The following is a 25,960-nucleotide window of genomic DNA, read 5'->3' as shown; positions in this document are numbered from 1 at the left end:
TGCGGGTTTTTTCAAGTGGAAAAAAATCGTAAGGGTAAGCTTTGATAAAAACAAAAAGCACGTCAACGGTACCAGGGATTCCCAGCCAGTCTCCCATGCTGGCACTTGCCCAGCCTCAAGCTGCTAAGCATTTGCGATCTGACGAGAGAAGGCACATTCAGCTTTGAGTGGCCATTGACAGATAGTGAGCAACTCTGCGGGCCTTTTCAAGAGGAATAGAATCGTAAGGGTAAGCTTTGATGAAAAAAAAAGAAACGTCAATGGCACCAGGGATTCCCAGCCAGTCTCCCATGCTGGTGCTTGCCCAGCCTCAAGCTGCTTTGCATTTGCGATCTGACGAGGGCAGGCACATTCAGCTTAGAGTGGCCATTGACAGACAGTTAGCACCTGTGCGGGTCTTTTCAAGCGGAAAAAATCGTAAGTGTAAGCTTTGATAAAAACAAAACAATGTGGGAACCGTGCCAGGGATTCCCTGCCAGTCTACCAAGCTGATACTTGCCCAGCCTCAAGCTACTTTGCATTTGTGATCTGACGAAGGCAGGAACATTGAGCTTAGTGCGGCCATTGATGGATTGTTAGCAACTCCGCAAGTTTTTTCAAGAGGAAGAGAATCGTAATACAAAGCTTTGATGAAAACTAAGAAGCATGTCAACGGTACCAGGAATTCCCAGCCAGTCTCCCATGCTGGTACTTGCCCAGCCTCAAGTAGCTCAGCATTTGCGATCTGACGAGGGCAGGCCCATTCAGCATAAAGAAGTAATTGACAGATAGGTCTGTAGCACAAATTTGGGTCTTTTCAAGCGGCAAAAAATTGTAAGGGTAAGCTTTGATAAAAACAAAAAGCACGTCAACGGTACCAGGGATTCCCAGCCAGTCTCCCTTGCTGGTACTTGCCCAGCCTCAAGCTGCTTTGCATTTGCGATCTGACGAGGACAGGCACATTCAGCTTAGAGTGACCGTTGACAGATAGTTTGCACCAGTGCGGGTCTTTTCAAGCGGCAAAAAATCGTAAGGGTAAGCTTTGATAAAAACAAAAAGCACGTTAACGGTACCAGGGATTCCCAGCCAGTCTCCCATGCTGGTACTTGCCCAGCCTCAAGCTGCTTTGCATTTGCGATCTGACGAGGGCAGGCACTTTCAGCTTAGAGTGACCGTTGACAGATAGTTAGCACCAGTGCGGGTCTTTTCAAGCGGAAAAAAATCGTAAGGGTAAGCTTTGATAAAAACAAAAAGAATGTCAACGGTACCAGGGATTCCCAGCCAGTCTCCCATGCTGGTACTTGCCCAGCCTCAAGCTGCTTTGCATTTGCGATCTGACGAGGGCAGGCACATTCAGCTTAGAGTGACGGTTGACAGATAGTTAGCACCAGTGCGGGTCTTTTCAAGCGGAAAAAAATCGTAAGGGTAAGCTTTGATAAAAACAAAAAGCACGTCAACGGTACCAGGGATTCTCAGCCAGTCTCCCATGCTGGTACTTGCCCAGCCTCAAGCTGCTTTGCATTTGCGATCTGACAAGGGCAGGCACATTCAGCTTAGAGTGACCATTGACAGATAGTTAGCACCAGTGCGGGTCTTTTCAAGCGGAAAAAAATCGTAAGGGTAAGCTTTGATAAAAACAAAAAGCACGTCAACGGTACCAGGGATTCCCAGCCAGTCTCCCATGCTGGTACTTGCCCAGCCTCAAGCTGCTTTGCATTTGCGATCTGACGAGGGCAGGCACATTCAGCTTAGAGTGACCATTGACAGATAGTTAGCACCAGTGCGGGTCTTTTCAAGCGGAAAAAAATCGTAAGGGTAAGCTTTGATAAAAACAAAAAGCACGTTAACGGTACCAGGGATTCCCAGCCAGTCTCCCATGCTGGTACTTGCCCAGCCTCAAGCTGCTTTGCTTTTGCGATCTGACGAGGGCAGGCACATTCAGCTTAGAGTGACCGTTGACAGATAGTTAGCACCAGTGCTGGTCTTTTCAAGCGGAAAAAAATCGTAAGGGTAAGCTTTGATAAAAACAAAAAGCACGTCAACGGTACCAGGGATTCCCAGCCAGTCTCCCATGCTGGTACTTGCCCAGCCTCAAGCTGCTTTGCATTTGCGATCTGACGAGGGCAGGCACATTCAGCTTAGAGTGACCATTGACAGATAGTTAGCACCAGTGCGGGTCTTTTCAAGCGGAAAAAAATCATAAGGGTAAGCTTTGATAAAAACAAAAAGCACGTCAACGGTACCAGGGATTCCCAGCCAGTCTCCCATGCTGGTACTTGCCCAGCCTCAAGCTGCTTTGCATTTGCAATCTGACGAGGGTAGGCACATTCAGCTTAGAGTGACCATTGACAGATAGTTAGCACCAGTGCGGGTCTTTTCAAGCGGAAAAAAATCGTAAGGGTAAGCTTTGATAAAAACAAAAAGCACGTCAACGGTACCAGGGATTCCCAGCCAGTCTCCCATGCTGGTACTTGCCCAGCCTCAAGCTGCTTTGCTTTTGCGATCTGACGAGGGCAGGCACATTCAGCTTAGAGTGACCGTTGACAGATAGTTAGCACCAGTGCGGGTCTTTTCAAGCGGCAAAAAATTGTAAGGGTAAGCTTTGATAAAAACAAAAAGCACGTTAACGGTACCAGGGATTCCCAGCCAGTCTCCCATGCTGGTACTTGCCCAGCCTCAAGCTGCTTTGCTTTTGCGATCTGACGAGGGCAGGCACATTCAGCTTAGAGTGACCGTTGACAGATAGTTAGCACCAGTGCGGGTCTTTTCAAGCGGAAAAAAATCGTAAGGGTAAGCTTTGATAAAAACAAAAAGCACGTCAACGGTACCAGGGATTCCCAGCCAGTCTCCCATGCTGGTACTTGCCCAGCCTCAAGCTGCTTTGAATTTGCGATCTGACGAGGGCAGGCACATTCAGCTTAGAGTGACCGTTGACAGATAGTTAGCACCAGTGCGGGTCTTTTCAAGCGGAAAAAAATCGTAAGGGTAAGCTTTGATAAAAACAAAAAGCACGTCAACGGTACCAGGGATTCCCAGCCAGTCTCCCATGCTGGTACTTGCCCAGCCTCAAACTGCTTTGCATTTGCGATCAGACGAGAGCAGGTACATTCAGCTTAGAGTGACCATTGACAGATAGTTAGCACCAGTGCAGGTCTTTTCAAGCGGAAAAAAATCGTAAGGGTAAGCTTTGATAAAAACAAAAAGCACGTCAACGGTACCAGGGATTCCCAGCCAGTCTCCCATGCTGGTACTTGCCCAGCCTCAAGCTGCTTTGCATTTGCGATCTGACGAGGGCAGGCACATTCAGCTTAGAGTGACCATTGACAGATCGTTAACACCAGTGCGGGTCTTTTCAAGCGGAAATAAATCGTAAGGGTAAGCTTTGATAAAAACAAAAAGCACGTCAGCGGTACCAGGGATTCCCAGCCAGTCTCCCATGCTGGTACTTGCCCAGCCTCAAGCTGCTTAGCATTTGCTATCTGACGAGAGCAGGAACATTCAGCTTAGAGTGGCCATTGACAGATAGTGAGCAACTCTGCGGGCCTTTTCAAGAGGAATAGAATCGTAAGGGTAAGCTTTGATGAAAAAAAAAGAAACGTCAATGGCACCAGGGATTCCCAGCCAGTCTCCCATGCTGGTACTTGCCCAGCCTCAAGCTGCTTTACATTTGCGATCTGACGAGGGCAGGCACATTCAGCTTAGAGTGACCGTTGACAGATAGTTAGCACCAGTGCGGGTCTTTTCAAGTGGAAAAAAATCGTAAGGGTAAGCTTTGATAAAAACAAAAAGCACGTCAACGGTACCAGGGATTCCCAGCCAGTCTCCCATGCTGGTACTTGCCCAGCCTCAAGCTGCTAAGCATTTGCGATCTGACGAGAGAAGGCACATTCAGCTTTGAGTGGCCATTGACAGATAGTGAGCAACTCTGCGGGCCTTTTCAAGAGGAATAGAATCGTAAGGGTAAGCTTTGATGAAAAAAAAAGAAACGTCAATGGCACCAGGGATTCCCAGCCAGTCTCCCATGCTGGTACTTGCCCAGCCTCAAGCTGCTTTGCATTTGCGATCTGACGAGGGCAGGCACATTCAGCTTAGAGTGGCCATTGACAGACAGTTAGCACCTGTGCGGGTCTTTTCAAGCGGAAAAAATCGTAAGTGTAAGCTTTGATAAAAACAAAACAATGTGGGAACCGTGCCAGGGATTCCCTGCCAGTCTACCAAGCTGATACTTGCCCAGCCTCAAGCTACTTTGCATTTGTGATCTGACGAAGGCAGGAACATTGAGCTTAGTGCGGCCATTGATGGATTGTTAGCAACTCCGCAAGTTTTTTCAAGAGGAAGAGAATCGTAATACAAAGCTTTGATGAAAACTAAGAAGCATGTCAACGGTACCAGGAATTCCCAGCCAGTCTCCCATGCTGGTACTTGCCCAGCCTCAAGTAGCTCAGCATTTGCGATCTGACGAGGGCAGGCCCATTCAGCATAAAGAAGTAATTGACAGATAGGTCTGTAGCACAAATTTGGGTCTTTTCAAGCGGCAAAAAATTGTAAGGGTAAGCTTTGATAAAAACAAAAAGCACGTCAACGGTACCAGGGATTCCCAGCCAGTCTCCCTTGCTGGTACTTGCCCAGCCTCAAGCTGCTTTGCATTTGCGATCTGACGAGGACAGGCACATTCAGCTTAGAGTGACCGTTGACAGATAGTTTGCACCAGTGCGGGTCTTTTCAAGCGGCAAAAAATCGTAAGGGTAAGCTTTGATAAAAACAAAAAGCACGTTAACGGTACCAGGGATTCCCAGCCAGTCTCCCATGCTGGTACTTGCCCAGCCTCAAGCTGCTTTGCATTTGCGATCTGACGAGGGCAGGCACTTTCAGCTTAGAGTGACCGTTGACAGATAGTTAGCACCAGTGCGGGTCTTTTCAAGCGGAAAAAAATCGTAAGGGTAAGCTTTGATAAAAACAAAAAGCACGTCAACGGTACCAGGGATTCCCAGCCAGTCTCCCATGCTGGTACTTGCCCAGCCTCAAGCTGCATTGCATTTGCGATCTGACGAGGGCAGGCACATTCAGCTTAGAGTGACCGTTGACAGATAGTTAGCACCAGTGCGGGTCTTTTCAAGCGGAAAAAAATCGTAAGGGTAAGCTTTGATAAAAACAAAAAGCACATCAACGGTACCAGGGATTCCCAGCCAGTCTCCCATGCTGGTACTTGCCCAGCCTCAAGCTGCTTTGCATTTGCGATCTGACGAGGGCAGGCACATTCAGCTTAGAGTGACCATTGACAGATAGCTAGCACCAGTGCGGGTCTTTTCAAGCGGAAAAAAATCGTAAGGGTAAGCTTTGATAAAAACAAAAAGCACGTCAACGGTACCAGGGATTCCCAGCCTGTCTCCCATGCTGGTACTTGCCCAGCCTCAAGCTGCTTTGCATTTGCGATCTGACGAGGGCAGGCACATTCAGCTTAGAGTGACCATTGACAGATAGTTAGCACCAGTGCGGGTCTTTTCAAGCGGAAAAAAATCGTAAGGGTAAGCTTTGATAAAAACAAAAAGCACGTCAGCGGTACCAGGGATTCCCAGCCAGTCTCCCATGCTGGTACTTGCCCAGCCTCAAGCTGCTTAGCATTCGCAATCTGACGAGAGCAGGCACATTCAGCTTAGAGTGGCCATTGACAGATAGTGAGCAACTCTGCGGGCCTTTTCAAGAGGAATAGAATCGTAAGGGTAAGCTTTGATGAAAAAAAAAGAAACGTCAATGGCACCAGGGATTCCCAGCCAGTCTCGCCATGCTGGTACTTGCCCAGCCTCAAGCTGCTTTGCATTTGCGATATGACGAGGGCAGGCACATTCAGCTTAGAGTGGCCATTGACAGACAGTTAGCACCTGTGCGGGTCTTTTTAAGTGGAAAAAATCGTAAGTGTAAGCTTTGATAAAAACAAAGCAATGTGGGAACCGTGCCAGGGATTCCCTGCCAGTCTACCAAGCTGATACTTGCCCAGCCTCAAGCTACTTTGCATTTGTGATCTGACGAAGGCAGGAACATTGAGCTTAGTGCGGCCATTGATGGATTGTTAGCAACTCCGCAAGTTTTTTCAAGAGGAAGAGAATCGTAATACAAAGCTTTGATGAAAACTAAAAAGCATGTCAACGGTACCAGGAATTCCCAGCCAGTCTCCCATGCTGGTACTTGCCCAGCCTCAAGTAGCTCAGCATTTGCGATCTGACGAGGGCAGGCCCATTCAGCATAAAGAAGTAATTGACAGATAGGTCTGTAGCACAAATTTGGGTCTTTTCAAGCGGCAAAAAATTGTAAGGGTAAGCTTTGATAAAAACAAAAAGCACGTCAACGGTACCAGGGATTCCCAGCCAGTCTCCCTTGCTGGTACTTGCCCAGCCTCAAGCTGCTTTGCATTTGCGATCTGATGAGGACAGGCACATTCAGCTTAGAGTGACCGTTGACAGATAGTTAGCACCAGTGCGGGTCTTTTCAAGCGGCAAAAAATCGTAAGGGTAAGCTTTGATAAAAACAAAAAGCACGTTAACGGTACCAGGGATTCCCAGCCAGTCTCCCATGCTGGTACTTGCCCAGCCTCAAGCTGCTTTGCATTTGCGATCTGACGAGGGCAGGCACATTCAGCTTAGAGTGACCGTTGACAGATAGTTAGCACCAGTGCGGGTCTTTTCAAGCGGAAAAAAATCGTAAGGGTAAGCTTTGATAAAAACAAAAAGCACGTCAACGGTACCAGGGATTCCCAGCCAGTCTCCCATGCTGGTACTTGCCCAGCCTCAAGCTGCTTTGCATTTGCGATCTGACGAGGGCAGGCACATTCAGCTTAGAGTGACCGTTGACAGATAGTTAGCACCAGTGCGGGTCTTTTCAAGCGGCAAAAAATCGTAAGGGTAAGCTTTGATAAAAACAAAAAGCACGTTAACGGTACCAGGGATTTCCAGCCAGTCTCCCATGCTGGTACTTGCCCAGCCTCAAGCTGCTTTGCATTTGCGATCTGACGAGGGCAGGCACATTCAGCTTAGAGTGACCGTTGACAGATAGTTAGCACCAGTGCGGGTCTTTTCAAGCGGAAAAAAATCGTAAGGGTAAGCTTTGATAAAAACAAAAAGCACGTCAACGGTACCAGGGATTCCCAGCCAGTCTCCCATGCTGGTACTTGCCCAGCCTCAAGCTGCTTTGCATTTGCGATCTAACGAGGGCAGGCACATTCAGCTTAAAGTGACCGTTGACAGATAGTTAGCACCAGTGCGGGTCTTTTCAAGCGGAAAAAAATCATAAGGGTAAGCTTTGATAAAAACAAAAAGCACGTCAACGGTACCAGGGATTCCCAGCCACTCTCCCATGCTGGTACTTGCCCAGCCTCAAGCTGCTTTGCATTTGCGATCTGACAAGGGCAGGCACATTCAGCTTAGAGTGGCCATTGACAGACAGTTAGCACCTGTGCGGGTCTTTTCAAGCGGAAAAAATCGTAAGTGTAAGCTTTGATAAAAACAAAACAATGTGGGAACCGTGCCAGGGATTCCCTGCCAGTCTACCAAGCTGATACTTGCCCAGCCTCAAGCTACTTTGCATTTGTGATCTGACGAAGGCAGGAACATTGAGCTTAGTGCGGCCATTGATGGATTGTTAGCAACTCCGCAAGTTTTTTCAAGAGGAAGAGAATCGTAATACAAAGCTTTGATGAAAACTAAAAAGCATGTCAACGGTACCAGGAATTCCCAGCCAGTCTCCCATGCTGGTACTTGCCCAGCCTCAAGTAGCTCAGCATTTGCGATCTGACGAGGGCAGGCCCATTCAGCATAAAGAAGTAATTGACAGATAGGTCTGTAGCACAAATTTGGGTCTTTTCAAGCGGCAAAAAATTGTAAGGGTAAGCTTTGATAAAAACAAAAAGCACGTTAACGGTACCAGGGATTCCCAGCCAGTCTCCCATGCTGGTATTTGGCCAGCCTCAAGCTGCTTTGCATTTGCGATCTGACGAGGGCAGGCACATTCAGCTTAGAGTGACCGTTGACAGATAGTTAGCACCAGTGCGGGTCTTTTCAAGCGGAAAAAAATCGTAAGGGTAAGCTTTGATAAAAACAAAAAGCACGTCAACGGTACCAGGGATTCCCAGCCAGTCTCCCATGCTGGTACTTGCCCAGCCTCAAGCTGCTTTGCATTTGCGATCTGACGAGGGCAGGCACATTCAGCTTAGAGTGACCGTTGACAGATAGTCAGCACCAGTGCGGGTCTTTTCAAGCGGAAAAAAATCGTAAGGGTAAGCTTTGATAAAAACAAAAAGCACGTCAACAGTACCAGGGATTCCCAGCCAGTCTCCCTTTCTGGAACTTGCCCAGCCTCAAGCTGCTTTGCATTTGCGATCTGACGAGGACAGGCACATTCAGCTTAGAGTAACCGTTGACAGATAGTTAGCACCAGTGCGGGTCTTTTCAAGCGGCAAAAAATCGTAAGGGTAAGCTTTGATAAAAACAAAAAGCACGTTAACGGTACCAGGGATTCCCAGCCAGTCTCCCATGCTGGTATTTGGCCAGCCTCAAGCTGCTTTGCATTTGCGATCTGACGAGGGCAGGCACATTCAGCTTAGAGTGACCGTTGACAGATAGTTAGCACCAGTGCGGGTCTTTTCAAGCGGAAAAAAATCGTAAGGGTAAGCTTTGATAAAAACAAAAAGCACGTCAACGGTACCAGGGATTCCCAGCCAGTCTCCCATGCTGGTACTTGCCCAGCCTCAAGCTGCTTTGCATTTGCGATCTGACGAGGGCAGGCACATTCAGCTTAGAGTGACCGTTGACAGATAGTTAGCACCAGTGCGGGTCTTTTCAAGCGGAAAAAAATCGTAAGGGTAAGCTTTGACAAAAACAAAAAGCACGTCAACGGTACCAGGGATTCCCAGCCAGTCTCCCATGCTGGTACTTGCCCAGCCTCAAGCTGATTTGCATTTGCAATCTGACGAGGGCAGGCACATTCAGCTTAGAGTGACCGTTGACAGATAGTTAGCACCAGTGCGGGTCTTTTCAAGCGGAAAAAAATCGTAAGGGTAAGCTTTGATAAAAACAAAAAGCACGTCAACGGTACCATGGATTCCCAGCCAGTCTCCCATGCTGGTACTTGCCCAGCCTCAAGCTGCTTTGCATTTGCGATCTGACGAGGGCAGAAACATTCAGCTTAGAGTGACCATTGACAGATAGTTAGCACCAGTGCGGGTCTTTTCAAGCGGAAAAAAATCGTAAGGGTAAGCTTTGATAAAAACAAAAAGCACGTCAACGGTACCAGGGATTCCCAGCCAGTCTCCCATGCTGGTACTTGCCCAGCCTCAAGCTGCTTAGCATTTGCGATCTGACGAGAGCAGGCACATTCAGCTTTGAGTGGCCATTGACAGATAGTGAGCAACTCTGCGGGCCTTTTCAAGAGGAATAGAATCGTAAGGGTAAGCTTTGATGAAAAAAATAGAAACGTCAATGGCACCAGGGATTCCCAGCCAGTCTCCCATGCTGGTACTTGCCCAGCCTCAAGCTGCTTTGCATTTGCGATCTGACGAGGGCAGGCACATTCAGCTTAAAGTGACCGTTGACAGATAGTTAGCACCAGTGCGGGTCTTTTCAAGCGGAAAAAAATCATAAGGGTAAGCTTTGATAAAAACAAAAAGCACGTCAACGGTACCAGGGATTCCCAGCCACTCTCCCATGCTGGTACTTGCCCAGCCTCAAGCTGCTTTGCATTTGCGATCTGACAAGGGCAGGCACATTCAGCTTAGAGTGGCCATTGACAGACAGTTAGCACCTGTGCGGGTCTTTTCAAGCGGAAAAAATCGTAAGTGTAAGCTTTGATAAAAACAAAACAATGTGGGAACCGTGCCAGGGATTCCCTGCCAGTCTACCAAGCTGATACTTGCCCAGCCTCAAGCTACTTTGCATTTGTGATCTGACGAAGGCAGGAACATTGAGCTTAGTGCGGCCATTGATGGATTGTTAATGTGGCACCCCTAGGGGTATTTGCCACAAAAATAGTTACTGACAGTAAGTACAAATACTAAAATAGCAAGACTGCACTACCACCTCCGGCCAGAAAGGGGAGCTCCAGAGACTCCCCTTGATCCATTCTGGTCTGAGAGAAGAAATGGCAGTTGGGCTAAGGAGCTGATAGTGAGAGGTCATACAGTTGAATCTCTAACAGCCCTGTGACTGTTACCAGGCCTAAATCACCGGCCTGAGGAGAAGAGGGATAGAGAAAAAGGACATTGTGAGAACCGGGTAGCATTAATCACTACCCAGAACAGGCGCAAAGACGGATACCAGATCCGTGGCTGTATTCATTATATATAATACAGCAACCGGAAAAACGTGAGGTGATATCAGCTTCACTAGGGTCGGATGCAGCAACAGACACAGAGTTCAGCGGTACTCCCAGAGGGGGTAAACCGATAAAAGGACTCGGGTTGCCCGTCGAACCAGGACCCGGAGGGGACAGATTGGGCCGGCAGCCAGTTCACATACAGCAGCAGGGCCACACAGAAATTGCGCACAATAAGAGGCGAAGACCCCGGCAGGGTCAAAGTAACTCAGAGTTCCCATACAGACTCCGGTGACAGGACTGGTTGTAAATCCTTTTATGTTAAAGTAAACTGGTTAAACGTTTCAGTGCCTCAGTCTTTCATTTGGACAATAGCCATCTATCCAGGATCGAGATCGTCACCGCTGGGAGAACCTGCTGCTGATCAAGTAAGTGCCTGTCCCCTCATGATACCCCTTACACTGTGCATGGCCTGAGGCCACAGCACCGGATCAAGCCACCCGTGACATCCCCCTCAAGAGACAGACTCCATTGGTCCGGTGCTGGGTATCCCGGTCTCCTGGGCGTCACAATTGGCGTCACGAACAGGATCTAGCCAGCCCGTATACCGGGTATTGTGTGCCGTGATTGGAGCCCAAAACTGTGAAAACTGGGATGAAAAATCTTGAAAATTGACTTTATTAAAGAAAAATCCATTCCCCATTGAAAACTATTGAAAGTGACTTTTCCCCATTGGTTATAATGGAGTAAAGATGGCCGCCATCCCCTGAGGTAATCACTTCATAACCGTTAGGCACGAGACTGTTAATTGAGCTATGCCATCACCTGAGCCCCAGTCTAACTGAAAAACTTCAGAATCCGCCATTACAGAGCGCGGTGGGTGGGAGCAGCAGGGGGCGTGTCATTGTGGGCGGCACCAAGCTGAGCGCTCTGACATCAGAGCAAGGGGAAAATCGATCCTGCTGCACAGCGGAACGAATCTACACTATCCCGACGGAAGCGGAGGACCGGAAGGGTCCGGATTAACTAAGGGGGCACAGTATGTCGCAGCACGGAGACGCCGCAGCACTCGGCAACGCTAATGCAGCTGAAAGACAGAGTGTCAATAGAGAGTCCGGCAGCGCAGCGGTGCAAGGAGTGGCGCCCATCATGCCGGTGCTGATGCCATATACCCCGGGAGGCCCACGGCTTCCAATGTATGAAGGTGAGCCTAACACCCTTGACGATTTCAGAGAAAAGATGCTGGCCCATTTTGACATGTTCCCTGTGGGTGAAGTTCAGCGTGTTAGTCTCCTGATGATGCAGTTAAGTGGCCATGCTAAGCGAGAAGTCACAGCATGGGCAGCTGATCTAAAAGGCACTGTTGAACGCATATTTGCTGGATTAAAAGCTACATTTGAAACCACGGCTAGCAGCAAAGCTAAAATACGATTCTTTAGTTGCAAACAAAAAGCTAATGAGGGCGTGAGAGACTTTGCCTTAAATCACTTACACTGGCTGAACCCATTTTTAACACCGGAGCGGATAAACTGCTAAGAGATCAATTTATTGAGGGACTCTACACCCCTTCTCACCGGGGGCATGTGAGCATGCTTGTTTTTAAGAACCCTGAATTGACATTTGCCCAATTAAAGGAGAGCGCTATACGTCTCCAGCTGGCAGAGGCACCTCGGGATCAGGATCCTGCGCAACCCATGGCAGAGGCACCTCAACAACAGGGAGTGCCAGTGACATCAGCTATGTCTGGGGCCATTGCTAAGCCCCTGGGGCCCAGTACTAATGAGGCTCTTCAACAAAAGCTTGACTCTTTAGCTGATGTTGTTGCTTCAATGGCTAAAACCATGCAGGAGATGAGGGGACACAAGATGGAGTTGGCAAACTGTAGAGAGGATGTTCCATGGATGAGACCCCGGAGATACCCGACATGGAGAGGACGACCCCGCGACCGCTACCAACCGGATGGACAGCCCATTTGCCGCCGTTGCCAGCAGCCGGGCCACTTTGCACGAGATTGTGATTTAAATGGGAATCCCCTGGGAATGCGGGCCGCTTCGCAGGAATGAACTTTCAAGGCCCAACACCCTGGCACGACAGGTACATCGGAGGACGACACATTATCCCTATCGTGCTGGACGGAATTCCCCTCAACGCTTTGCTGGACACAGGTTCCCAGATTTCATCTATACCGTATATCCTTTATAAGAGGTACTGGGCTGATGCAGATATTGATAAAGGGCCCTCTGATGTTGAACTAGATATATGGGCCAGTAATGGTAAGTTGGTACCGAAACTAGGATTCAGGGAGATGACCATAAAGATTGGTAAAGTAGAACTGAAGAAACAGAGTATAATTGTTGTTGATGTTGACCGGCGGAACTGTGAACCAACTGTATTGATAGGAATGAATGTGTTAGAGAACTGCTTTTCCGAAGTCATTTCTGTCTTACAGCAAATTGCTGAAACTGCCCAATCCTGCCAGCAGAGAGTTCTCTGGAGGGAAATAAAAGTATTGATGTTAAGGCAACAGGTAGAAGTTGCAGGTGGAGAAATCGGCAGTGTGAGGGTAAGTGATCCAACGTCTATTGTAATCCCACCAAAAACAGAAATGCTGGTATGGTGTAGAGCAGCCATTGGTACTAAGGGACGAGATTATCAAGCCTTAATAGAACCAGTGTACACCGACAGCAGGCCCACTATACTCACAGCACGAGGGATAGTCGAGGTACACCGGGGACGAGTGCCGGTACGACTTTTGAACTGTGGAGAGGAAGAGGTCACTTTGCCAAGGTATGCTACAATGGCAAAGCTATATACTGTTGACAACAATGCCATCACAACCATTGAGCCCTTAGAACCAACCTGTCAGGTGGAAGGCAATGGCTCAGATGGAGAAATGGAGGATTGGTGCCAACAGCTACACGTGGGCATAAATTCAACACCTACCCATCAAAAACAAGGGGTGTATAGGCTAGTGACGGAATATGAACAAGTCTTCAGTAAACACCCATTGGACTTCGGACGGATAGAAGGGGTAGAACACACAATCCCCACAGGTGACCATCCCCCAATAAAAGAAAGATATAGACCCATACCGCCCGCTCACTATCATAGTAACATAGTAACATAGTTAGTAAGGCCGAAAAAAGACATTTGTCCATCCAGTTCAGCCTATATTCCATCATAATAAATCCCCAGATCTACGTCCTTCTACAGAACCTAATAATTGTATGATACAATATTGTTCTGCTCCAGGAAGACATCCAGGCCTCTCTTGAACCCCTCGACTGAGTTCGCCATCACCACCTCCTCAGGCAAGCAATTCCAGATTCTCACTGCCCTAACAGTAAAGAATCCTCTTCTATGTTGGTGGAAAAACCTTCTCTCCTCCAGACGCAAAGAATGCCCCCTTGTGCCCGTCACCTTCCTTGGTATAAACAGATCCTCAGCGAGATATTTGTATTGTCCCCTTATATACTTATACATGGTTATTAGATCGCCCCTCAGTCGTCTTTTTTCTAGACTAAATAATCCTAATTTCGCTAATCTATCTGGGTATTGTAGTTCTCCCATCCCCTTTATTAATTTTGTTGCCCTCCTTTGTACTCTCTCTAGTTCCATTATATCCTTCCTGAGCACCGGTGCCCAAAACTGGACACAGTACTCCATGTGCGGTCTAACTAGGGATTTGTACAGAGGCAGTATAATGCTCTCATCATGTGTATCCAGACCTCTTTTAATGCACCCCATGATCCTGTTTGCCTTGGCAGCTGCTGCCTGGCACTGGCTGCTCCAGGTAAGTTTATCATTAACTAGGATCCCCAAGTCCTTCTCCCTGTCAGATTTACCCAGTGGTTTCCCGTTCAGTTTGTAATGGTGATATTGATTCCCTCTTCCCATGTGTATAACCTTACATTTATCATTGTTAAACCTCATCTGCCACCTTTCAGCCCAAGTTTCCAACTTATCCAGATCCATCTGTAGCAGAATACTATCTTCTCTTGTATTAACTGCTTTACATAGTTTTGTATCATCTGCAAATATCGATATTTTACTGTGTAAACCTTCTACCAGATCATTAATGAATATGTTGAAGAGAACAGGTCCCAATACTGACCCCTGCGGTACCCCACTGGTCACAGCGACCCAGTTAGAGACTATACCATTTATAACCACCCTCTGCTTTCTATCACTAAGCCAGTTACTAACCCATTTACACACATTTTCCCCCAGACCAAGCATTCTCATTTTGTGTACCAACCTCTTGTGCGGCACGGTATCAAACGCTTTGGAAAAATCGAGATATACCACGTCCAATGACTCACCGTGGTCCAGTCTATAGCTTACCTCTTCATAAAAACTGATTAGATTGGTTTGACAGGAGCGATTTCTCATAAACCCATGCTGATATGGAGTTAAACAGTTTTTCTCATTGAGATAATCCAGAATAACATCCCTCAGAAACCCTTCAAATATTTTACCAACAATAGAGGTTAGACTTACTGGCCTATAATTTCCAGGTTCACTTTTAGAGCCCTTTTTGAATATTGGCACCACATTTGCTATGCGCCAGTCCTGCGGAACAGACCCTGTCGCTATAGAGTCACTAAAAATAAGAAATAATGGTTTATCTATTACATTACTTAGTTCTCTTAGTACTCGTGGGTGTATGCCATCCGGACCTGGAGATTTATCTATTTTAATCTTATTTAGCCGGTTTCGCACCTCTTCTTGGGTTAGATTGGTGACTCTTAATATAGGGTTTTCATTGTTTCTTGGGATTTCACCTAGCATTTCATTTTCCACCGTGAATACCGTGGAGAAGAAGGTGTTTAATATGTTAGCTTTTTCCTCGTCATCTACAACCATTCTTTCCTCACTATTTTTTAAGGGGCCTACATTTTCAGTTTTTATTCTTTTACTATTGATATAGTTGAAGAACAGTTTGGGATTAGTTTTACTCTCCTTAGCAATGTGCTTCTCTGTTTCCTTTTTGGCAGCTTTAATTAGTTTTTTAGATAAAGTATTTTTCTCCCTATAGTTTTTTAGAGCTTCAGTGGTGCCATCCTGCTTTAGTAGTGCAAATGCTTTCTTTTTACTGTTAATTGCCTGCCTTACTTCTTTGTTTAGCCACATTGGGTTTTTCCTATTTCTAGTCCTTTTATTCCCACAAGGTATAAACCGCTTACACTGCCTATTTAGGATGTTCTTAAACATTTCCCATTTATTATCTGTATTCTCATTTCTGAGGATATTGTCCCAGTCTACCAGATTAAGGGCATCTCTAAGCTGGTCAAACTTTGCCTTCCTAAAGTTCAATGTTTTTGTGACTCCCTGACAAGTCCCCCTAGTGAAAGACAGGTGAAACTGCACAATATTGTGGTCGCTATTTCCTAAATGCCCAACCACCTGCAGATTTGTTATTCTGTCAGGTCTATTAGATAGTATTAGGTCTAAAAGTGCTGCTCCTCTGGTTGGATTCTGCACCAATTGTGAAAGATAATTTTTCTTGGTTATTAGCAGAAACCTGTTGCCTTTATGGGTTTCACAGGTTTCTGTTTCCCAGTTAATATCCGGGTAGTTAAAGTCCCCCATAACCAGGACCTCATTATGGGTTGCAGCTTCATCTATCTGCTTTAGAAGTAGACTTTCCATGGTTTCTGTTATATTTGGGGGTTTGTAACAGACCCCAATGAGAATTTTGTTACCATTTTTCCCTCCATGAATTTCAACCCATATGGACTCGACATCCTCATTCCCTTCGCTAATATCCTCCCTTAAAGTGGACTTTAGACAAGACTTTACATAGAGACAAACCCCTCCTCCTCTCCGATTTTTACGATCCTTTCTAAACAGACTGTAACCCTGTAAGTTAACTGCCCAGTCATAGCTTTCATCTAACCATGTCTCGGTTATTCCCACTATGTCAAAGTTACCTGTAGATATTTCTGCTTCTAGTTCTTCCATCTTGTTTGTCAGGCTTCTGGCGTTTGCGAGCATGCAGTTTAGAGGATTTTGTTTTGTTCCAATCTCCTCACTGTGGATTGTTTTAGAAATGTTCTTACCTCCCTTCTGAGTATGTTTTCCTGGGTCGTCTTTGTTCGAGTCTAATGTTTTTCTTCCCGTCCCCTCTTCTTCTAGTTTAACGCCCTCCTGATGAGTGTAGCGAGTCTTCTGGCGAATGTGTGTTTCCCAGGTTTGTTGAGGTGTAGTCCGTCTCTGGCGAGGAGTCCATCGTACAAGTAATTCACACCGTGGTCCAGGAATCCGAATCCTTGTTGTCTGCACCATCGTCTTAGCCAGTTGTTTGCATCAAGGATCCTGTTCCATCTCCTGGTGCCATGCCCATCTACTGGAAGGATAGAAGAAAAAACTACCTGTGCATCCAGTTCCTTTACTTTCTTCCCCAACTCTTCAAAGTCCTTGCAGATTGTTGGTAGGTCCTTCCTTGCCGTGTCATTGGTGCCAACATGTATCAGAAGAAATGGGTGGACGTCCTTGGAGCTGAAGAGCTTTGGTATCCTATCGGTCACATCCTTGATCATCGCACCTGGAAGGCAGCATACTTCTCTTGCAGTTATGTCCGGTCTGCAGATGGCTGCTTCTGTGCCTCTCAGTAGTGAGTCTCCCACCACCACCACTCTTCGTTGCTTCTTGGCTGTACTTTTTGCTGTCACTTGTTGCTGTGTGCCCTTTTCTTTTTTGCTTGCTGGTATTGCTTCATTCTTAGGTGTGCCATCTTCATCCTCTACAAAGATTTGATATCGGTTCTTCAGTTGTGTGGTTGGTGATTTCTCCATGGTCTTCTTGCTTCTTTTGGTCACATGCTTCCACTCATCTGCTTTTGGAGGTTCTCTGACACTTTTTGCACCTTCTGTGACCAGTAGAGATGCTTCTGTTCTGTCTAGAAAGTCTTCATTCTCTTTGATGAGTTTCAAAGTTGCTATTCTTTCTTCCAGACCCCGCACCTTTTCTTCTAAAAGGGCCACTAGTCTACACTTCTGACAGGTGAAATTGGATTCTTCTTCTGGTCGATCTGTGAACATGTAGCACATGCTGCAGCTCACCATGTAGGTTGTCACATCTGCCATGTTGCTCCTAGATCCTGCTGACTTGCTGTGTGTTTTCCTTCTTGTGTAATCTACTCAGCCAAGCTCTCTTGCAATAATGTCCTACAGGCAAAAATTGGTGATGCTTTCGAAGCAGCTGGTCCCGGCTGTACCCAACGATCTTCTAGCTTAGGGAGACTTCGCTTCTCCCAGAAGGCACCTGGAATATGCAAATTAGCCTCCTGAAGCTTGAATCCCTGGTTTGGTGATGCTTTCGAAGCAGCTGGTCCCGGCTGTACCCAACGATCTTCATCTATCAATGTGCAAAAGATATGCTGAGGGAAATGAAACAGGCCGGGGTAATAAGAGACAGCTGTAGCCCCTGGGCGGCCCCTCTAGTGATTGTCAAAAAAAAGGACGGAACCATGAGAATGTGCGTAGACTACCGGAAGATTAATAACATCACCCATAAAGACGCCTACCCCTTGCCTAGGATAGAAGAGTCCTTAACTGCTTTGAAATCTGCTAATTATTTTTCCACCTTAGACTTAACAAGCGGGTATTGGCAAGTCCCTGTGGCTGAGAGAGATAAGGAAAAGACGGCATTCACCACACCAATGGGTCTATGTGAATTTAATCGCATGCCGTTCGGACTCTACAACGCATCCGGTACCTTCCAGCGGCTGATGGAATGCTGCCTCGGACACAAGAACTTCGAGACCGTCCTCCTGTACCTAGATGATGTGATCGTCTACTCAAAGACTTACGAACAACACTTAATAGACCTGGCAGAAGTGTTCGAAGCCTTATCCAGGTATGGCATGAAAGTCAAGCCATCCAAATGTCACCTTCTCAAGCCAAAGGTACAGTACCTGGGACACATCGTGAGTTCGGAGGGAGTAGCACCAGATCCCGAGAAAATAAGCGCCATAAGGGATTGGCCAAGACCTACCAGCGCAAAAGAAGTGAGACAATTCCTGGGATTGGTGGGTTACTATCGCAGATTTATAAAAGGATTTACCAAGTTGGCAGCACCCTTGCAAGACACCTTGGTAGGGCAGACGAAGAAACCTTCAAACCGAAACCCTCCTTTTCAGTGGAACGACGAAAGGGAAGACTCCTTTGAACAACTAAAGAAGGCACTAACCGGAGAAGAGGTTCTGGCATACCCAGATTACCATAAACCTTTCACCCTCTACACCGATGCCAGTAATGTGGGACTAGGAGCGGTGCTGTCACAAAAGCAAGAAGGTCGGGAGAAAGTCATCGCCTTTGCAAGTAGAAAGCTCCGGCCTACTGAAAGAAATTCAGAAAATTACAGCTCCTTCAAATTGGAACTACTGGCAGTAGTTTGGGCTGTGACGGAGCGTTTCAAACACTATTTGGCCGCTGCAGAATTTATTGTCTATACTGACAACAATCCGTTGACCCACCTGGACACAGCCAAATTAGGTGCGTTAGAACAGCGATGGATAGCCCGGTTATCTAATTACAACTTCATAATCAAGTATCGAGCAGGTCGCAAGAATGGAAATGCCGATGCCCTATCCCGGATGCCACACTTGAGAGATGTAGAAGAGGAAACGGGGGAGCTTGAAGAAATTGAACTACCAGCCTTCCATCGTCCCAAGGCAAAACATCATCAGTCAAGTACCTATCAGAAACAACAAGAGGTGAATTTTAATCCGTTAGCACACCATAGATGGGCTGACACCCAAGACAGCAATCCGGCTGTGAAGTTGGTGAAGGAACTGTTGACTGAGCAAAGTGCATATCCCTATGAGGATGCCCCAGAAGAGACGCATCAACTCTGGAAAGAGAGAGGCAAAATGTTCCTGTATCAAGGGAAGCTCTGTAGAAGATACACCAATCCGAAAACACATGAATTGGTTTGGCAGATTATTGTGCCTAAACAAGATGTGAAGATGGTCCTCGAAGCTTACCATAATGGTGCTGGTCACTTCGGTTGGAAAAAGTTAGAAGTACTTCTAAGAGAAAGATTTTATTGGGTCGGGATGAGAAAATCAATCGAACAGTGGTGCAGATATTGTGGCCCGTGTAACCTCAGAAGAAACGATCAAAAGAACCAAAGAGCACCACTGCAGCCCATAATCACCAAACAACCACTTGAACTTGTAGCCATGGACCACGTGAAGTTGACACCAAGCCGGTCCGGCTATGTCTATGCCTTGACCATCGTGGACCATTATTCACGTTTCTTGGTAGTAGTACCCGTAAAAGATCTGACAGCAAAAACAGCAGCCAAAGCGTTCCAAACGTACTTTTGTAGACCCCATGGATATCCGGAACAGGTTCTCACCGACCAAGGTACAGCCTTTGAATCAGAGATCTTCAGAGAATTCTGTAATATGTATGGTTGCAAAAAGATCCGGACGACGGCCTATCATCCACAAACAAACGGCTTATGCGAGAAGATGAACCATATTGTAATAGACCTACTAAAGACTTTACCTGAGACAGAAAGGAATCAATGGCCAGAGAAATTGCCTGACTTGGTGGATCTGTATAATCATGTCCCGGTGAGCTCCACCAACTGCACCCCAGCTTACCTTATGCGTGCAAGACCCGGCCAATTACCAATCGATCTAGAAATGGGAATTCTGAAACCAGACGCAGAAGTTCAAGACTCCAATTGGGATATCATACGGCAAAAGCAGTATCGCCAAGTGCAAGAGAGTGTGGAAAGAAGCCTTCAGCAAACTAGAGAAAGACAAGAGCGAACTTTCAACCAGAATGCTCTAGCGACCCAATTAAGACCGGGTGACCAAGTGCTCAAGAGAAATCGTCGAACCAATAAACTGGACAATCAGTGGGAAGCCGTACCCTACACAGTTTTACCAACAAGAGTGGATAATCCTAAAATGTGTCTCATTAGCAAAAACGGAGGCTTAACATCTGTACTAGTGTCAAGAGACAATCTTAAATTATGTCCGGAAGCATTGAAAGAGCCAGACGTTGTCCAGCCAGAACCAGAAGTTATTCAACCCATACAGGTTCAACCAGTAAAGGAAAAAGAAGAGGAAGTGTATCACACCTGTATAGGAGACTTTCCCAAAACCCTACTAACATACCATGGTGCAGTAGTGGTTCCCATGGTGGCCTTTTACCCAACACCGAACCCAATACCAGAAGTCCCAAGACAGGAAGAGGCTGACCCCGTACTACAGGAGGTTCCAGGCCAGGAAGAACAGATTCCTGGTCAGAGTAATCCCATTCACGGTGGACTTGCCAACTCCATAGTCGTGGAATTATCTTTAGCAGAGCGGGCAGATACTACATCCGCAGTAGACAGTAGTACACCACATGAAGAGACACCGCTATTACGTAGATCACAGCGTAGTACCCAGGGTCAATTACCGGCCAGGTATGCAGATTACCAACTATGAAGCTCATAATGTGAATTGTATATATGTTATGCCGTATATAGTTAAACAGAAAATGTAGTATAGTGATTGCTATCAGTCTGCAACGTTTAAGCCCAGTGCCTACAGAGACTTGTCTGTATGAACTTATTGCATATTCTTGAACTTTTTATCAGCCCGGAGGCACTAAATCAAAGCTCCGGAAAGACTGCTTTTTGAACTTTGCTTTTTGCTCTTTTTGAACTTTCTTTAGACTTTATATTGATAACTCCGTTGGAAAAATGGAACTAAATTCCTGGACACTAAGTACAGTGCCGTTCCTAATACCTTCAAGGATAGAACTGTATTAATGGACGCTATTTGAAGTGACTTTTTACAGAACTCTATTTTTGTTTCCTTGAGTGGTTTTTGTAACTTTTCATTTTTAAGACTCTGTACATATTAATTGTTATTTCAAAATGTTATTGTCCCACAGTCCCGGAGTACTGTTCTTAACTAAGGGGGAATGTGGCACCCCTAGGGGTATTTGCCACAAAAATAGTTACTGACAGTAAGTACAAATACTAAAATAGCAAGACTGCACTACCACCTCCGGCCAGAAGGGGGAGCTCCAGAGACTCCCCTTGATCCATTCTGGTCTGAGAGAAGAAATGGCAGTTGGGCTAAGGAGCTGATAGTGAGAGGTCATACAGTTGAATCTCTAACAGCCCTGTGACTGTTACCAGGCCTAAATCACCGGCCTGAGGAGAAGAGGGATAGAGAAAAAGGACATTGTGAGAACCGGGTAGCATTAATCACTACCCAGAACAGGCGCAAAGACGGATACCGGATCCGTGGCTGTATTCATTATATATAATACAGCAACTGGAAAAACGTGAGGTGATATCAGCTTCACTAGGGTCGGATGCAGCAACAGACACAGAGTTCAGCGGTACTCCCAGAGGGGGTAAACCGATAAAAGGACTCGGGTTGCCCGTCGAACCAGGACCCGGAGGGGACAGATTGGGCCGGCAGCCAGTTCACATACAGCAGCAGGGCCACACAGAAATTGCGCACAATAAGAGGCGAAGACCCCGGCAGGGTCAAAGTAACTCAGAGTTCCCATACAGACTCCGGTGACAGGACTGGTTGTAAATCCTTTTATGTTAAAGTAAACTGGTTAAACGTTTCAGTGCCTCAGTCTTTCATTTGGACAATAGCCATCTATCCAGGATCGAGATCGTCACCGCTGGGAGAACCTGCTGCTGATCAAGTAAGTGCCTGTCCCCTCATGATACCCCTTACACTGTGCATGGCCTGAGGCCACAGCACCGGATCAAGCCACCCGTGACATCCCCCTCAAGAGACAGACTCCATTGGTCCGGTGCTGAGTATCCCGGTCTCCTGGGCGTCACATTAGCAACTCCGCAAGTTTTTTCAAGAGGAAGAGAATCGTAATACAAAGCTTTGATGAAAACTAAAAAGCATGTCAACGGTACCAGGAATTCCCAGCCAGTCTCCCATGCTGGTACTTGCCCAGCCTCAAGTAGCTCAGCATTTGCGATCTGACGAGGGCAGGCCCATTCAGCATAAAGAAGTAATTGACAGATAGGTCTGTAGCACAAATTTGGGTCTTTTCAAGCGGCAAAACATTGTAAGGGTAAGCTTTGATAAAAACAAAAAGCACGTCAACGGTACCAGGGATTCCCAGCCAGTCACCCATGCTGGTACTTGCCCAGCCTCAAGCTGCTTAGCATTTGCGATCTGACGAGAGCAGGCACATTCAGCTTAGAGTGGCCATTGACAGATAGTGAGCAACTCTGCGGGCCTTTTCAAGAGGAATAGAATCGTAAGGGTAAGCTTTGATGAAAAAAAAAGAAACTTCAATGGCACCAGGGATTCCCAGCCAGTCTCCCATGCTCGTACTTGCCCAGCCTCAAGCTGCTTTGCATTTGCGATCTGACGAGGGCAGGTACATTCAGCTTAGAGTGGCCATTGACAGACAGTTAGCACCTGTGCGGGTCTTTTCAAGCGGAAAAAATCGTAAGTGTAAGCTTTGAAAAAAACAAAACAATGTGGGAACCGTGCCAGGGATTCCCTGCCAGTCTACCAAGCTGATACTTGCCCAGCCTCAAGCTACTTTGCATTTGTGATCTGACGAAGGCAGGAACATTGAGCTTAGTGCGGCCATTGATGGATTGTTAGCAACTCCGCAAGTTTTTTCAAGAGGAAGAGAATCGTAATACAAAGCTTTGATGAAAACTAAAAAGCATGTCAACGGTACCAGGAATTCCCAGCCAGTCTCCCATGCTGGTACTTGCCCAGCCTCAAGTAGCTCAGCATTTGCGATCTGACGAGGGCAGGCCCATTCAGCATAAAGAAGTAATTGACAGATAGGTCTGTAGCACAAATTTGGGTCTTGTCAAGCGGCAAAAAATTGTAAGGGTAAACTTTGATAAAAACAAAAAGCACGTCAACGGTACCAGGGATTCCCAGCCAGTCTCCCTTGCTGGTACTTGCCCAGCCTCAAGCTGCTTTGCATTTGCGATCTGACGAGGACAGGCACATACAGCTTAGAGTGACCGTTGACAGATAGTTAGCACCAGTGCGGGTCTTTTCAAGCGGCAAAAAATCGTAAGGGTAAGCTTGATAAAAACAAAAAGCACGTTAACGGTACCAGGGATTCCCAGCCAGTATCCCATGCTGGTACTTGCCCAGCCTCAAGCTGCTTTGCATTTGCGATCTGACGAGGGCAGGCACATTCAGCTTAGAGTGACCGCTGACAGATAGTTAGCACCAGTGCGGGTCTTTTCAAGCGGAAAAAAATCGTAAGGGTAAGCTTTGATAAAAACAAAAAGCACGTCAACGGTACCAGGGATTCCCAGCCAGTCTCCCATGCTGGTACTTGCCCAGCCTCAAGCTGCTTTGCATTTGCGATCTGACGAGGGCAGGCACATTCAGCTTAGAGTGACCGTTGACAGATAGTTAGCACCAGTGCGGGTCTTTTCAAGCGGAAAAAAATCGTAAGGGTAAGCCTTGATAAAAACAAAAAGCACGTTAACGGGACCAGGGATTCCCAGCCAGTCTCCCATGCTGGTACTTGCCCAGCCTCAAGCTGCTTTGCATTTGCGATCTGACGAGGGCAGGCACATTCAGCTTAGAGTGACCATTTACAGATAGTTAGCACCAGTGCGGGTCTTTTCAAGCGGAAAAAAATCGTAAGGGTAAGCTTTGATAAAAACAAAAAGCACGTCAACGGTACCAGGGATTCCCAGCCAGTCTCCCATGCTGGTACTTGCCCAGCCTCAAGCTGCTTAGCATTTGCGATCTGACGAGAGCAGGCACATTCAGCTTAGAGTGGCCATTGACAGATAGTGAGCAACTCTGCGGGCCTTTTCAAGAGGAATAGAATCGTAAGGGTAAGCTTTGATGAAAAAAAAAGAAACGTCAATGGCACCAGGGATTCCCAGCCAGTCTCCCATGCTGGTACTTGCCCAGCCTCAAGCTGCTTTGCATTTGCGATCTGACGAGGGCAGGTACATTCAGCTTAGAGTGGCCATTGACAGACAGTTAGCACCTGTGCGGGTCTTTTCAAGCGGAAAAAATCGTAAGTGTAAGCTTTGATAAAAACAAAACAATGTGGGAACCGTGCCAGGGATTCCCTGCCAGTCTACCAAGCTGATACTTGCCCAGCCTCAAGCTACTTTGCATTTGTGATCTGACGAAGGCAGGAACATTGAGCTTAGTGCGGACATTGATGGATTGTTTGCAACTCCGCAAGTTTTTTCAAGAGGAAGAGAATCGTAATACAAAGCTTTGATGAAAACTAAAAAGCATGTCAACGGTACCAGGAATTCCCAGCCAGTCTCCCATGCTGGTACTTGCCCAGCCTCAAGTAGCTCAGCATTTGCGATCTGACGAGGGCAGGCCCATTCAGCATAAAGAAGTAATTGACAGATAGGTCTGTAGCACAAATTTGGGTCTTTTCAAGCGGCAAAAAATTGTAAGGGTAAGCTTTGATAAAAACAAAAAGCACGTCAACGGTACCAGGGATTCCCAGCCAGTCTCCCTTGCTGGTACTTGCCCAGCCTCAAGCTGCTTTGCATTTGCGATCTGACGAGGACAGGCACATTCAGCTTTGAGTGACCGTTGACAGATAGTTAGCACCAGTGCGGGTCTTTTCAAGCGGCAAAAAATCGTAAGGGTAAGCTTTGATAAAAACAAAAAGCACGTTAACGGTACCAGGGATTCCCATCCAGTCTCCCATGCTGGTACTTGCCCAGCCTCAAGCTGCTTTGCATTTGCGATCTGACGAGGGCAGGCACATTCAGCTTAGAGTGACCGTTGACAGATAGGTAGCACCAGTGCGGGTCTTTTCAAGCGGAAAAAAATCGTAAGGGTAAGCTTTGATAAAAACAAAAAGCACGTCAACGGTACCAGGGATTCCCAGCCAGTCTCCCATGCTGGTACTTGCCCAGCCTCAAGCTGCTTTGCATTTGCGATCTGACGAGGGCAGGCACATTCAGCTTAGAGTGACCGTTGACAGATAGTTAGCACCAGTGCGGGTCTTTTCAAGCGGAAAAAAATCGTAAGGGTAAGCTTTGATAAAAACAAAAAGCACGTCAACTGTACCAAGGATTCCCAGCCAGTCTCCCATGCTGGTACTTGCCCAGCCTCAAGCTGCTTTGCATTTGCGATCTGACGAGGGCAGGCACATTCAGCTTAGAGTGACCATTGACAGATAGTTAGCACCAGTGCGGGTCTTTTCAAGCGGAAAAAAATCGTAAGGGTAAGCTTTGATAAAAACAAAAAGCAAGTCAACGGTACCAGGGATTCCCAGCCAGTCTCCCATGCTGGTACTTGCCCAGCCTCAAGCTGCTTTGCATTTGCGATCTGACGAGGGCAGGCACATTCAGCTTAGAGTGACCATTGACAGATAGTTAGCACCAGTGCGGGTCTTTTCAAGCGGAAAAAAATCGTAAGGGTAAGCTTTGATAAAAACAAAAAGCACGTCAACGGTACCAGGGATTCCCAGCCAGTCTCCCATGCTGGTACTTGCCCAGCCTCAAGCTGCTTTGCATTTGCGATCTGACGAGGGCAGAAACATTCAGCTTAGAGTGACCATTGACAGATAGTTAGCACCAGTGCGGGTCTTTTCAAGCGGAAAAAAATCGTAAGGGTAAGCTTTGATAAAAACAAAACGCACATCAACGGTAACAGGGATTCCCAGCCAGTCTCCCATGCTGGTACTTGCCCAGCCTGAAGCTGCTTAGC

General features: G+C 46.9%; 18 pseudogenes; all 18 read right to left on the bottom strand.

Moving 5' to 3' along the window:
* Nucleotides 1–1,625: 1,625 nt before the first annotated feature.
* LOC138659227 (5S ribosomal RNA) lies at nt 1,626–1,744 on the bottom strand (annotated as a pseudogene).
* Nucleotides 1,745–1,820: 76 nt separating this feature from the next.
* Nucleotides 1,821–1,939, bottom strand: LOC138658690 (5S ribosomal RNA; annotated as a pseudogene).
* A 76-nt stretch (nt 1,940–2,015) lies between these two features.
* LOC138659226 (5S ribosomal RNA) lies at nt 2,016–2,134 on the bottom strand (annotated as a pseudogene).
* Nucleotides 2,135–2,405: 271 nt separating this feature from the next.
* Nucleotides 2,406–2,524, bottom strand: LOC138659827 (5S ribosomal RNA; annotated as a pseudogene).
* A 76-nt stretch (nt 2,525–2,600) lies between these two features.
* Nucleotides 2,601–2,719, bottom strand: LOC138658689 (5S ribosomal RNA; annotated as a pseudogene).
* A 271-nt stretch (nt 2,720–2,990) lies between these two features.
* On the bottom strand, nt 2,991–3,109 carry LOC138659690 (5S ribosomal RNA; annotated as a pseudogene).
* A 76-nt stretch (nt 3,110–3,185) lies between these two features.
* Nucleotides 3,186–3,304, bottom strand: LOC138659225 (5S ribosomal RNA; annotated as a pseudogene).
* A 661-nt stretch (nt 3,305–3,965) lies between these two features.
* On the bottom strand, nt 3,966–4,084 carry LOC138658784 (5S ribosomal RNA; annotated as a pseudogene).
* A 2,622-nt stretch (nt 4,085–6,706) lies between these two features.
* Nucleotides 6,707–6,825, bottom strand: LOC138659945 (5S ribosomal RNA; annotated as a pseudogene).
* A 1,251-nt stretch (nt 6,826–8,076) lies between these two features.
* LOC138659943 (5S ribosomal RNA) lies at nt 8,077–8,195 on the bottom strand (annotated as a pseudogene).
* A 466-nt stretch (nt 8,196–8,661) lies between these two features.
* On the bottom strand, nt 8,662–8,780 carry LOC138659942 (5S ribosomal RNA; annotated as a pseudogene).
* Nucleotides 8,781–9,246: 466 nt separating this feature from the next.
* Nucleotides 9,247–9,365, bottom strand: LOC138659185 (5S ribosomal RNA; annotated as a pseudogene).
* A 13,007-nt stretch (nt 9,366–22,372) lies between these two features.
* On the bottom strand, nt 22,373–22,491 carry LOC138659756 (5S ribosomal RNA; annotated as a pseudogene).
* Nucleotides 22,492–23,546: 1,055 nt separating this feature from the next.
* On the bottom strand, nt 23,547–23,665 carry LOC138659941 (5S ribosomal RNA; annotated as a pseudogene).
* A 271-nt stretch (nt 23,666–23,936) lies between these two features.
* On the bottom strand, nt 23,937–24,055 carry LOC138659944 (5S ribosomal RNA; annotated as a pseudogene).
* Nucleotides 24,056–24,131: 76 nt separating this feature from the next.
* LOC138659725 (5S ribosomal RNA) lies at nt 24,132–24,250 on the bottom strand (annotated as a pseudogene).
* Nucleotides 24,251–25,111: 861 nt separating this feature from the next.
* Nucleotides 25,112–25,230, bottom strand: LOC138659940 (5S ribosomal RNA; annotated as a pseudogene).
* A 271-nt stretch (nt 25,231–25,501) lies between these two features.
* LOC138658692 (5S ribosomal RNA) lies at nt 25,502–25,620 on the bottom strand (annotated as a pseudogene).
* Nucleotides 25,621–25,960: the final 340 nt, after the last annotated feature.

This window comes from Ranitomeya imitator, chromosome 1 (genome assembly GCF_032444005.1).
Source record: "Ranitomeya imitator isolate aRanImi1 chromosome 1, aRanImi1.pri, whole genome shotgun sequence".
Lineage (NCBI taxonomy): Eukaryota > Metazoa > Chordata > Amphibia > Anura > Dendrobatidae > Ranitomeya > Ranitomeya imitator.
Note: the sequence above shows the minus strand (reverse complement) of the source record. Positions and strands in the feature narration are given on the sequence as shown.